Raw genomic sequence first — 11,340 nt, forward strand, 5'->3', positions numbered from 1 at the left:
TTTTTTTTTTTTTTTTTTTTTTTTTTTGGTACCGGGGATCGAACTCAGGTCCTTGCGCTTGCAAGGCAGGCGGCGGAACCACTGAGCTAAATCCCAGCCCTATTAATTATTATCTTACTGTTTCATTTATTTTGCTTTACAAATCATTAAACATTTGGAATAGATTTATGTACATACTTACACTGGAAAATATTAGATCCACAAGATGATTTGTTGAATCGTTAGCATATTTGTTGTGAAAGTTGAGAAAATAAAAAAAAAATACATCTAGAAGCCTTGTTACAGTGAGGCTCACGAACCTTCATAGTAAAAATGAATGCAGACACCTATTTTTATCTATAGTAGCCTCCTATTTCTTAGAACTTTTTAGTTATCGTTTTAACTTCTTCCCTTTGGCTTAGTTGATTAAAATATTTGATAAAAAGTAAAGTCTCTCTGTTTTATACAACTTTGACAAGAAATTGCAAAAATCAGAGTTGTGGATAAAAGAATTACTTGGAATGGCTTTCTAGTCAATTTTCTCCATGGCTCTGGGTAGTAATGCTGAAGATTATATCTTGCTTCAAAATTGGGGGAATATAACTCTAATTCTAGGTCATGGAATTCATTAGAGGTGTGTGTTAATCTCTCTAGTGGAATATCTTTACCCTTTTCTATTTTTCTTTGTTTTTTTTTTTTCTCCCTCAGTACTGGATTGAACTCAGCGCATTACACAGAGCTATGTTCCCAGACCTTTTATAAAATTTTGAAATGGGGTCTCCATAAATTTCCAGACTGGGCTCAAAGTTCTGTCTAATTCTCTCTGAATGCTGGGATTACAGGCATATGCTCCCATGCACAAATGGATTTTATTAAGTAGCCAGAGAACAAACCTTTGATTTGTAACTCAAACTTCAACATTGATATTGCATACGTTTGATACATTAGGCAGGATATTTTGAGGGGTTTGATAAGAACCGCATGTGCACATATTCTCAAAGTCCATATGTTGAAACTCTAATGCCCAGTGGGATATTAGGAGACCAGGATTTTGGGAGGTAGTTGGGTCATGCTGACGGAGCCCTCGCAAGGGGTTTAATGCCCTTTTCCTCCCTGCTCTTCACCATGTGGAGAAATAATGAGCAAGCAGTCATCTTCCAACCAGGAAATGTCTCCTTATCAGTCCCCAAATGTGTTGGCACTTTGATATTATATTTCTCAAACTCCAGAATTGTGAAAAATAAGTGTTTATAGTTTAGCCTCTCCAGTCTGTAGTAGTTTCTTATAGCAGCCTGAACAAACTGACTTAGAGTAGTTGCTATACTTTGGACCTTCAATGCTCCCAAAATGTCTGTGGTAAATGTATGATAAGGGCCTGATTTGCGGTGATGCTAAAGGGAGGTAATAGAGCCATTAGGAAGTGCAGCCTAGTGAGAGATCTTTAGGTCATTGGGGATGCACATCCTTAAAAGAGATTCTGAGAACACTGCTCCCTCCTCATTTTCTTTGTATTTTCTGGCCACGTGGTGAACAGATCTCTGTCCACACAATTCTTGCGGTTGTCATCTTATGGTCCCTTTAGAGGCCTAATAGCAATGGGTCCTCTTGATCATGGACTGAAACCTTTAAACTGTGAGCAAAACTGAACCTTCTCTCCTTAAAAGTGTATTATCTAGAGCATTTGTTAGAGTAACAGAAAACGAATACACCATCAAATACCGTGAACTTAAACATTTTCAAGAAAACAGTTAAAAGGAAACATTATTATAATAGTAATTATAACCAAAATATTCAAGGATAGCTTTTTCTATAGTTTGGTTCAGCAGAAACTGGTTATTCACATGAAATTTTAAGAGTTCTGCCTTGTCATCTCTCAATTTTAAATTTCTTCTTGGTTTCATTCATTTACTCCTGATTCAGGAATCAATATCACCTGGGTCTGGGTCTCTCTCTCTCTCTCTCTCAGATCTGTTCAGTTTTATTCTAATTATAGTCTCTGTTGTCCATATGGCAAGAAATACAGTCATCAAAATATTTTCTTAGCACCGAGCCTTTTCTGTAAAAAAAAAAAAATCTTATTTTAACTATTAATGTGGGGCCATTTCTGGAGATGGCTCTAATTTATCTAGAATAAACTATCTAGTCTAGTTATGTTTTCCTTTTATTATTATACTCAGAAAACAGAATTCTTTAACTTTTTTATGCCTAAAGGTTATTCCTATCACTGCATTATGATATAGGACCAACTTTCCATCGTGATAGGAACAAGTAAGTACCCACTGTAAAGAAGGAAATTGAGAGATGAGAGAAAGAGAGAGAGAGAGAGAGAGAGAGAGAGAGAGAGAGATGCTGTGGTGACAGGCACCACTGATGTCAGTTATACAAGGCCAAACTAAGTAGTATGCAAAAGTGGCTTGGTAACCTCAGTAATTTGGTGCTATAGTCAGTCAAGAAAATCAGAATAACCATTATCTCTTGGATTATGTGATATGCCCAACATTTATTACCATCTATGAAATAAACCTCATTTTAGCTTGGTAAGATTCAGTATCAGCTGATTTGATTATTGAATAAAAGTCATTCCAAAAATCATTGTGGTAAAGAATTTTCAGCTCCTTTTGGCCATGAAATCTAGTGCTAAGAAAATCAATTTAACTGATTCTGAAATTTGTACAAAATAAGAACAAAGGGAATAGTACTGAGAGCATTCTAAAAGACATTACCGAATAAGTCCGTGCATAAGGTCTATTTTACCTCTGATTTATTTGTAGTATCTGGTACGGAGAACGTATGCAAAAGCTATTTGTAAGTGAATGCATTCATGTGACTGCCCTAGAAAGCAAAATCTGGAGACTATGGCTGACTTGAGTCATGTTCTCTAGTGCATCTTTAGGGCTTAGGTTGTAGTTCAGTGACAAAGATTGGCCTCGCATGTGTGAAGACTTAGGTTTCAAGAAGTGAAATGAAATCTTCAGCAGAGATTCAGTGATGGAGAAGTAGTCCCGGGGAATCCAATTGCCCTAAAATGACTGTTTATTATCCCATTTGGTTTCATCTCTTTCTGCATTACATTTCTAAAAAAAAATTGAATTTTTTGCTCAAAAATAAAAGTTATCTATTGTTTTTTTTCGAAAAGGATTATCAAATTATTTTACTTTAGTCTTCATGATTCAAACACTAAGTCCTGGCCGATTGTGGTGGTGCGTGCCTGTAATCCCAGCACTCGGGAGGCTGAGACGGGAGGATCACTGTGAGTTAGAGACCAGCCTGGGCTACACAGTGAGTTCCAGGTCAGTCTCAACTACATAGTGAGACCCTGTCTCAAAAAACAAAAAACAAAACAAACAATAAGTCCTAAAATCACTTACCATAATTTATTGTGTTCAGATATAGTTGGGAGAAGTGCATTGGTATGCTAATTTAATTAATAGTAATATGACTAAATTCATATATTAGAAAATGAAATCATACATATTCTTAAAGAAGCTTTGGAAAGAACATTAATATCCATATTAGTATATTCACGTAATAGACAATCCTATATTCTATGTTTTTCATTTTGACATAGAAAATCAGAAGTATTATCTATCCCCAAAATGTAAGCAGTTGATAACACCAAGTAGGATAAAACAATATTTACTGTACTTCTTTATGTTTGTCTTTACCAGAGAGTAAGAAGAATAATTTCAGTAACAAAATGTAAGATTCTTTGCAAACACTTTAGGCAGTAAATATAGCTTAAAAATTTTCAAGAAAACATAGATAAAAGAGAAAAAGTCAATGGATAGCATTGATCAAAACAAAGATGCAGGAAAAAGAAATAGTGACTCATTAGGGCTTGTCTGGCAGAGAATGTGGCATTTGAATTGCAGATGAATAGGTCAAAAAAACTAAACATGTTTGTAAAGATCTTTTTCATTTCGCTGTGGCTAAATTTAACTTGCAATGGTGAGGAGCTAGCCTGAGTCTTCTGAGGTTGGTTAACACGGGGCCGAAGGCGAGGTGAAGTGAGGACTCCAGACGAGATATGACCCGGTACAGGTACCAGTGAAAGGAGGTGGCTTCATGAAATCTGAAAAATGGGTCTCATGAGTGGAACATGGAAAATCTAAGCAAAATCTAAAAAGAAGATGTTCACAAACGAATGAGTAATTTAGTTAAAGTCAAGATACCAGAGAAAAATAAATAAAAATGAATCTAGCAGCCGGTCATGGTGGCGCACACCTGTAATCCCAGCACTTAGGAAGCTGAGGCAGGAAGATCGCTGTGAGTTGACCAGCCTGGACTACATAGTGAGTTCCAGGTCAGTCTCAACCACATAGTGAGACCCTGTCTCAAAAAAAAAAAAAAACTAAAAAAAAAAAAAAAAAAAAAAAGAATCTGAGTTGCAGTATAAGAACAGTCCCCAGATATTCTGAGCAGTTCTTATGAAAATATTTTATCACTGTCCATCCGTTTTTACTATGTGAGGAATGGCAGGGTGACACACGGTAACAAAGCAGAGAGGACATAAGTGTATTTGGATAAAGGAACCACAACCTAAAAATTAGAAAAACAAATACAAAACAAAACAAAATACAAAATTTAGAAATAAATAGGGAAAGGACAAATCCAAATATAATATAAACTGTTTGACCCATACAACTAACAGTATGGTCTTTATACTCAGCTATGCAGAAATGCCAAACAAGTTTTATCACCTTAGTAGTTGTTTTGTTTTTATTGACACTTAGACCAATTAGAGAAAAATGATTTACTTCTGAGCAATCAGTTATATCCACTTTTATGTTTTTTTTTTCTTTTTGAGTTTATTGGTACATCTTAGGTATACAGTACAGTTACATTCATCATTGGGATCTTGTACTTCTACATGACAGGTCTTGATTCTCATTTTTCCCCCTTGTCCCTGCCCTCCCTTCACCCCTCTTCCCCTCCCCATTTACAAACATTTTATTTCCATTTTTTCATTTTCTCCTATTTGTTTCCTTTCTGTTATTACCTTTCCCCTTACCTTCCCACTTGCCCTACACCTTTAGCCCTTTTCTTCCTATTTCACATTCCACTTTTAAATCAATAAATTAAATAAAGTTGTTGCAAAAGGAACTTGCCCTTTCAGTTATCATTCTAGGGATTCTATGGTTCTTCAAAACTGATAATAAGTGTGGGCTTAGTTTTAACTTTGATACTTTTATATGTGCTTTTACTTTCCTAACTTTTTTCTTTCATTTCCATCTATTTATTCTTTTCTATTCACTACAATTGAGAGACAACACTTCAATCTAACAAGACAATTTATTTGTTTCCAATAGTTAGCTATTAAAAATTGTGCTGCTATAAACAAGGGTGTGCATATATTGCTGTGGTATGATGCTTCTAAGTAGTTGGGAAACATAACAATAATGGGAATATCTGGGTCAAACAGGACCTCAAGTTTTAGTGTTTTGAGGAATCTCCACACTAATTTCCAAAGTGGTTGTGCCAGTCTGCACTCCCAACAACACTGGAGAAGGTTTCCTTTTTCCCTATGGCCCCACCAGCATTTATTATGGGTTGATTCCTTGATAGATCCATTTTTTTCTGGAGTAAGATGGAATCTCAGTGCTGTTTAAATTTGCACCTCTCAAATGTCTATGATGCTGAACATTTTTTCATGTATTTATTTGCTGTTTGGACTTCTTCATCTGAGAAGTTTCTATTTATTTTAGATGCCATTTTTGGATTGGGTCTTGAAATTTTTTGGGGAGTCTGTTTTTTTTTTTTTTTAGTTCTTTTTATATTCTAGATATTGGTGCTTTGAGAAACAGCTGGCAGAAATGTTTTTCCCCACTCTGTTGGGTGGCTCAGTGTGTTGGTGGTTTCTTTTGCTCTGCAAAAGCTTTTATAATACTTTTATAATACTTCCTGTGTGGTCAGGATTTTGTTTATGAACCTTTAGCTACAACTGTATCTTCTAGAGTTATACCTATTCTATCTTCCAGCAGATTTAAATGTTTCCGTTTTAATATTCAGATCTTTGATCCAGTTCTATTTTAGTTTAGTGCATGGTGAGAGACATAAGTAAATAAAGAGGGGGAAAGGGCTCGAAGGGAGGGGAGGGAATTGAGGAACAAAGAAGAATCAAAATATATTATGTACAGGTACAAATTCGCTATGATGAATGTTATCATTATGTATATATAAAGTGTACCCATAAAATTAATTTTAAAAACCAATTTACTTGTGTATTCTACTTACGTTGATCACAGAATTTCTAATTCAAAATGTTGTACTTCTTAAAACAACTTATTGGGGCTGGGGATTTAGCTCAGCGGTTCGGTGGCCTGCCTTGCAAGCGCAAGGACCTGAGTTCGATCCCTGATACCAAAAAAAAAATCAAATAAAACAACTTATTCACATTTATATAGGACGAACATATTTAAAGTGTACAATTTGATAAGTTTTGACATGGATCAACACTTATGAAACCATCACCACAATACTGATAATGAATATATCACCCCAAAAGCTTTCTTATGCTCCTTTATCTTACCTCCTGAAACTTTCTCAGGCTATACTGCTCAGTTTTCTGCAACTGTAAATTAGCTTTGATTTTTCATATTTTTTAGTTAAATGGAATCACAAAATGTATATCTGTGTGATTTTTTGATCCAGTATAATTATTTTGAGGATCATCTAGCTGTACGAAATAGTTTACTCTTTTTCATATGTAGTAGTTTTTCAGTCTTATGGGTCTATCACACTATTTATTGTTCTGTTTATATACATTTAGGTTTTTACCGTGTCTTCACTATTATATATTAAACATACTATGAAAATCTATTCATATTCTTTTGATTATTTTTTCTACTTGGTAAGTATCTGTTCACAACATGGCTGAATTTGGGGCACACTGTGGTGAAAAATTGCTGGGATACTGTGCTAGAAAGAAGGTATGAACCAGTCTGGCCTGGGAAAACTCAGATGTTAATGGCCTTTAGGATAAGCTGTTGGCAAAATACTTTCAAATTCAGAGTAGTTGGCCTGAGAAAAGGCAATTTTGATTTCTACTTCTCTACTGCTCTAGACAATAGTATGGTGGGGGAAACTATTGGCTCTTACAGTATTTAATCTTGTCCTCTTTAAAAGCAGGTGTGGGTAAACTGTGGCCCAAGGGTTATATCCAACCTACCAAATATATTTGTGAATAAAGTTGTATTGGAACACAGCCATGCCCATTTATTTACATTTTGCCTGTGGATGTTTTTGCACTATAATAGCACAGATACTTGAGAACTTGTGACAGAAACTGCATCGCCTGCAAAGGCTAAAATGTTTACTAGCTTGACCTTTATCAAAAAAATTGCTGACTCATATTCTAAAGAAATAGGATATTGAGTTCATAGCTGGGCTGGGTATTGGATTATAATTTATAATTTCCTTTGATGATAAATTCTTGCTCATCAGATACAAAGATAAATATTATGGGCAACCTCCAAAAATATGTTTAAAGCCAGGGGCTTATCCCTTTTCATTCTGTCTATTGTACCCTTTTCGTATATAGGAAGATACAGACATTGAATCTGTAGAACCAGTAATGTCTTAAAAATATGAAATGACCTTAAATATAGAAGTTATCTGGGATAAAGCCTCAATATAGAAGGAACTTCTCTTTCCAAAATCATGCAGTTTCATACCTAACCAGGATGGACATAGGAGAAGGAATAAAATTCTACCTCGTGCAACTACATTGTAATTTGTTTGCTTTTTGGTGTAATAAAGGATTCTCTTATAGCAATCTTACTCTGAAAAATATAACAACATATTATAACCAAGTTTCATATTGTCCTATATTCTTAGGTTCATCATTGTTGGGGAAACTTGGGCACCTCAATCTTGGCAGCCTCAGCAAATTAATTTCTGATCGACTCCAGTTAAACTAGGTTTCAGCCGGGCGTGGTGGCACATGCCTGTAATCCCAGCACTCAGGAGGCTGAGGCAGGAGGATCACTATGAGTTCCAGACCAGCCTGGGCTACATAGTGAGTTCTAGGTCAGTCTCAACTACACAGTGAGACCCTGTCTCAAAAAACAATAACAACAACAACAACACAACAAACCCCAAAAAACAAACTATGTTTCCCTGAAAACTGGGGTTGAACTCAGGTTCTTGGTCGAATTCCTAAGCCTTTCTCTTAGTCATCATCCCTGGATGTGTTTCACTGACCATGATGGTGTTATGGTGCACTTTGTTCAGTCTTCTCCAAAAATGTTGCCACTAGTTCGGTGTTTGTTATAGTGAATCAGTCAGTGTAACATTTCCTCTTGATTTCACTGATACAATTTTGATAGATACAAGAATTTCATTTTGATGTCAACATAAATATTTTAATGAAGAGAAAAATTCAAAGCTGCAATGAAGCTTCACATTCATTAATAAAATATGATCATAAAATATGATCATATTTATAAAAATATGATCATACACATTTATGTGGATAAGCAATATAAACAATGCCAGTAAATTCTTGAGTATTTTACAATAAAGATTGACGTGCAGAAACAAAATTTTGAATTAACAGTAATAGTTTTTAAGAATAAAAATATTTCATAAAATTATACTTTTTTAATATTCATACATTGAAAATATCATAAATCTCTTCCATTTGTCTCCAGTTGCCCTGTTTATTTACACTGGCATACATATTGGTATAAAGGTGTGGATTAAAGTAAAAACTTTATTTAAAATGTGTCAGGATTACTCAGAAGGGTAGAGTTGGAAGAAATTCAGTGACTGAATCAGAGAAGGTAGTTACTAAATACTGCTGCAACTATTATCTTCCGCAGATCTTCAACCACCACTAAACATGGCTCACATGATCTGTATTTTACTCGAAAAGCAGCAGGTATGACTCAGGCTACAAAAGCCATCATATACATTTGTATTTCTTTCTTCTTTTCATGAATTACATTCTAAGTCACAATCTTCCGGTTGGTGAGAAATTTACTGAGATATTTTGGAGACCACTTCTCCCAGGATTGTGGAAATCTTCCAACCTGGGCAGCCCCAGTTTGATCCTAGCATTGGTCTCAAGAGATTCTGTGGTTCACTGGGTCATCAGATAGTTTTTCAAGATGAGAAACCTAGAGTACAGCCTCCTTGACATTTTCGAAAACAATAAACTCTCCTCCTTTGCTTACGGGCCTCCTGTGGAATCTCTCTCTCTCACACCCTCCCTCCCTCCCCGGATTTTCCTCGCCTTCTTCCTCTCCCTTTTCTTCATTCTCAACTGCCAATTCTGAAATAAACTAGTGGGTTAATGAGGAAGCGTCCATTCAATGACTTTGTCTCATTTCTATTTTCAATTTACCCAAGACTTTTGGAGAAAATCAAGAAGAGAAGAGCATGTCAAGTTTTGCACAGTAGTTTACCCTGGCTCCAAAATAACACAGACTGCCATTTCACCGGAGTAGCTACTGAAGCTTGCTATTAGAGCTGCTACGACTGGGAAGACAAAAACGGGGAAATTTTAAAAGTGTAAGTGTGTAGAAGGACTCAACAATTTGATCCTCCTACCACTGGGAAGGGGACATGTGTGGCTGGAGTATTTGGTGTGGGAGAAGAGAGACATCATGGAACTAGGACCGAATCTAGAGAGAAGGACAGCAGCAACACACTGCTGCTGCTGTCTCCTTGAGTGCGTAATCAAGCTAGTTCTATGAATATTAGAGCAAATGCACATTGGATTCAGCTGCCGCCCCAGCATCAACACAATTGCTGTTGGAGCAAGGAAGTGTTGCTATGGTGATCCTGACAGGAAGGAAAAAAAATACTAATCCTTTCTTGCTCCTCCAGTCTTACAATCTCCCCTGAGTGCAGACAGACCCCCTTAGGAAACTACTGGAAAGGTAGGCATCTGGTTTGTAGAGATTCAGCCCCAGCATCATAAAACAGAATATAGAATAGTGGATTTAAAGCTAAGAGATGGAAAATTCAATAATTGACACAGATATCTTGTGAGTTTTAAGGCAACTTTTAGAATTTACAAATATCTAAGGCTAGTCAGCTAATTGATTTTATAGATACTTGGACTCAAGTAAATCTGCCTCCAAAGAGTGTGTACTTAATTGCTTTCTGGTATCTGTAAATAATTATTAGTATTCTTTCTCTTAACAATGGTCATGAACAACTTGTTTATCGATATGTTATGCAATAATTTTTATCTATGGTAGGATGCTTTTTAAAAAGTTTATACCATGACCTCTACTTACTTTTGGATGCCAAGGCACCACAAATGAATGTGAAAAAGAACTAGTAATGAAAGTAGATAAGATATGGTTTATAAAAATCTTTTTATTCTAAATTGTTGATATATTTACATATCCCTAAAACTGAGTAGAGACTCACTAGAACAGCCTAGCGTCATGGTGCATATCGGTAATCCCAGCACTCAATAGGCTGAGGCAGGAGGGCTATCATGAGTTCCAGGCCAGCCTGGACAATATAGTGAGCTTAAGGTCAGCCTAAACTACATAGTGAGACCTTGTTTCAAAAAAAAAAAAAAAAAGAAAGAAAGAAAAAAGAAAGTAAAACAACAACAACAACCACAAAAATGGACTCAATAGAAAAAAAAACTGATGGCGTTTTACCATTTCAAATATTAGGCATAGCGTTAAGATTTACTTCCCGATGCAGTATCTAGAAAAGCAGTATATTCCAATGGCTAAATTGAGCTGAAACAAGGAGAATTCAGATATTCCTTTCCAATTACATAAACGGAAATGGAGGGCTTACTTCAGGGATCCGCACATGCATGCATACATTCAAAGGCATACAAACCTGAAATATGAAATCACTGTGTAGGGAGAAGTCATAGAACTTGACAGAATTTTGATCTTTATATGATACTCCATTCATTTATTTACTACTTAGGAAAAAAAAAAAACTTGCCACTTACATAATGACTTGCCTGCACTTATAAAATAATCAGAGATGTTAAAACACGAGGAACATTTACCTTAGAATCTACACAATAGATTATAAATAAATGATAATAATACAATAAATGACATGCATGAATTAGTAATGACATATTAAGTTGCAGAAATTCTGTACCAGTAAGCAAATAACGGGACATAAAAGATCCCTTAGTACAACTCTGTAGATGTAAGAATTATAATAATTTCTATGGGGGTGTCCCAACTTTTCCAAACAATAAAGTGGAGGGATCATACTGCATAAGTATGTGGAATTGCAACTGAATTTGAGGAAGGCTTTTTAAACAGTAAGTTGCATGAGATAAGTTTCAGAGAAAAACATCACAGTAGTGTAGCCATGATAGAAGTCTATTGGGAGACAGAGTGGGTGGAGGAGAAGAAAAGCTCA

General features: G+C 35.6%; 1 long non-coding RNA gene across 1 annotated transcript in view; it reads left to right on the forward strand.

Moving 5' to 3' along the window:
- The window catches only part of LOC104856954, a 31,719-nt gene extending 22,233 nt beyond the window's left edge, over positions 1-9,486 (forward strand). The window contains exons 3-4 of the long non-coding RNA XR_778749.1: positions 8,802-8,860; positions 9,331-9,486. This is a non-coding gene — a long non-coding RNA (uncharacterized LOC104856954). The remainder of the gene's footprint in view (positions 1-8,801; positions 8,861-9,330) is intronic.
- Positions 9,487-11,340: the final 1,854 nt, after the last annotated feature.

Source organism: Fukomys damarensis, unplaced genomic scaffold (genome assembly GCF_012274545.1).
Source record: "Fukomys damarensis isolate Sample0158 unplaced genomic scaffold, DMR_v1.0_HiC HiC_scaffold_30, whole genome shotgun sequence".
NCBI classification, from domain to species: domain Eukaryota; kingdom Metazoa; phylum Chordata; class Mammalia; order Rodentia; family Bathyergidae; genus Fukomys; species Fukomys damarensis.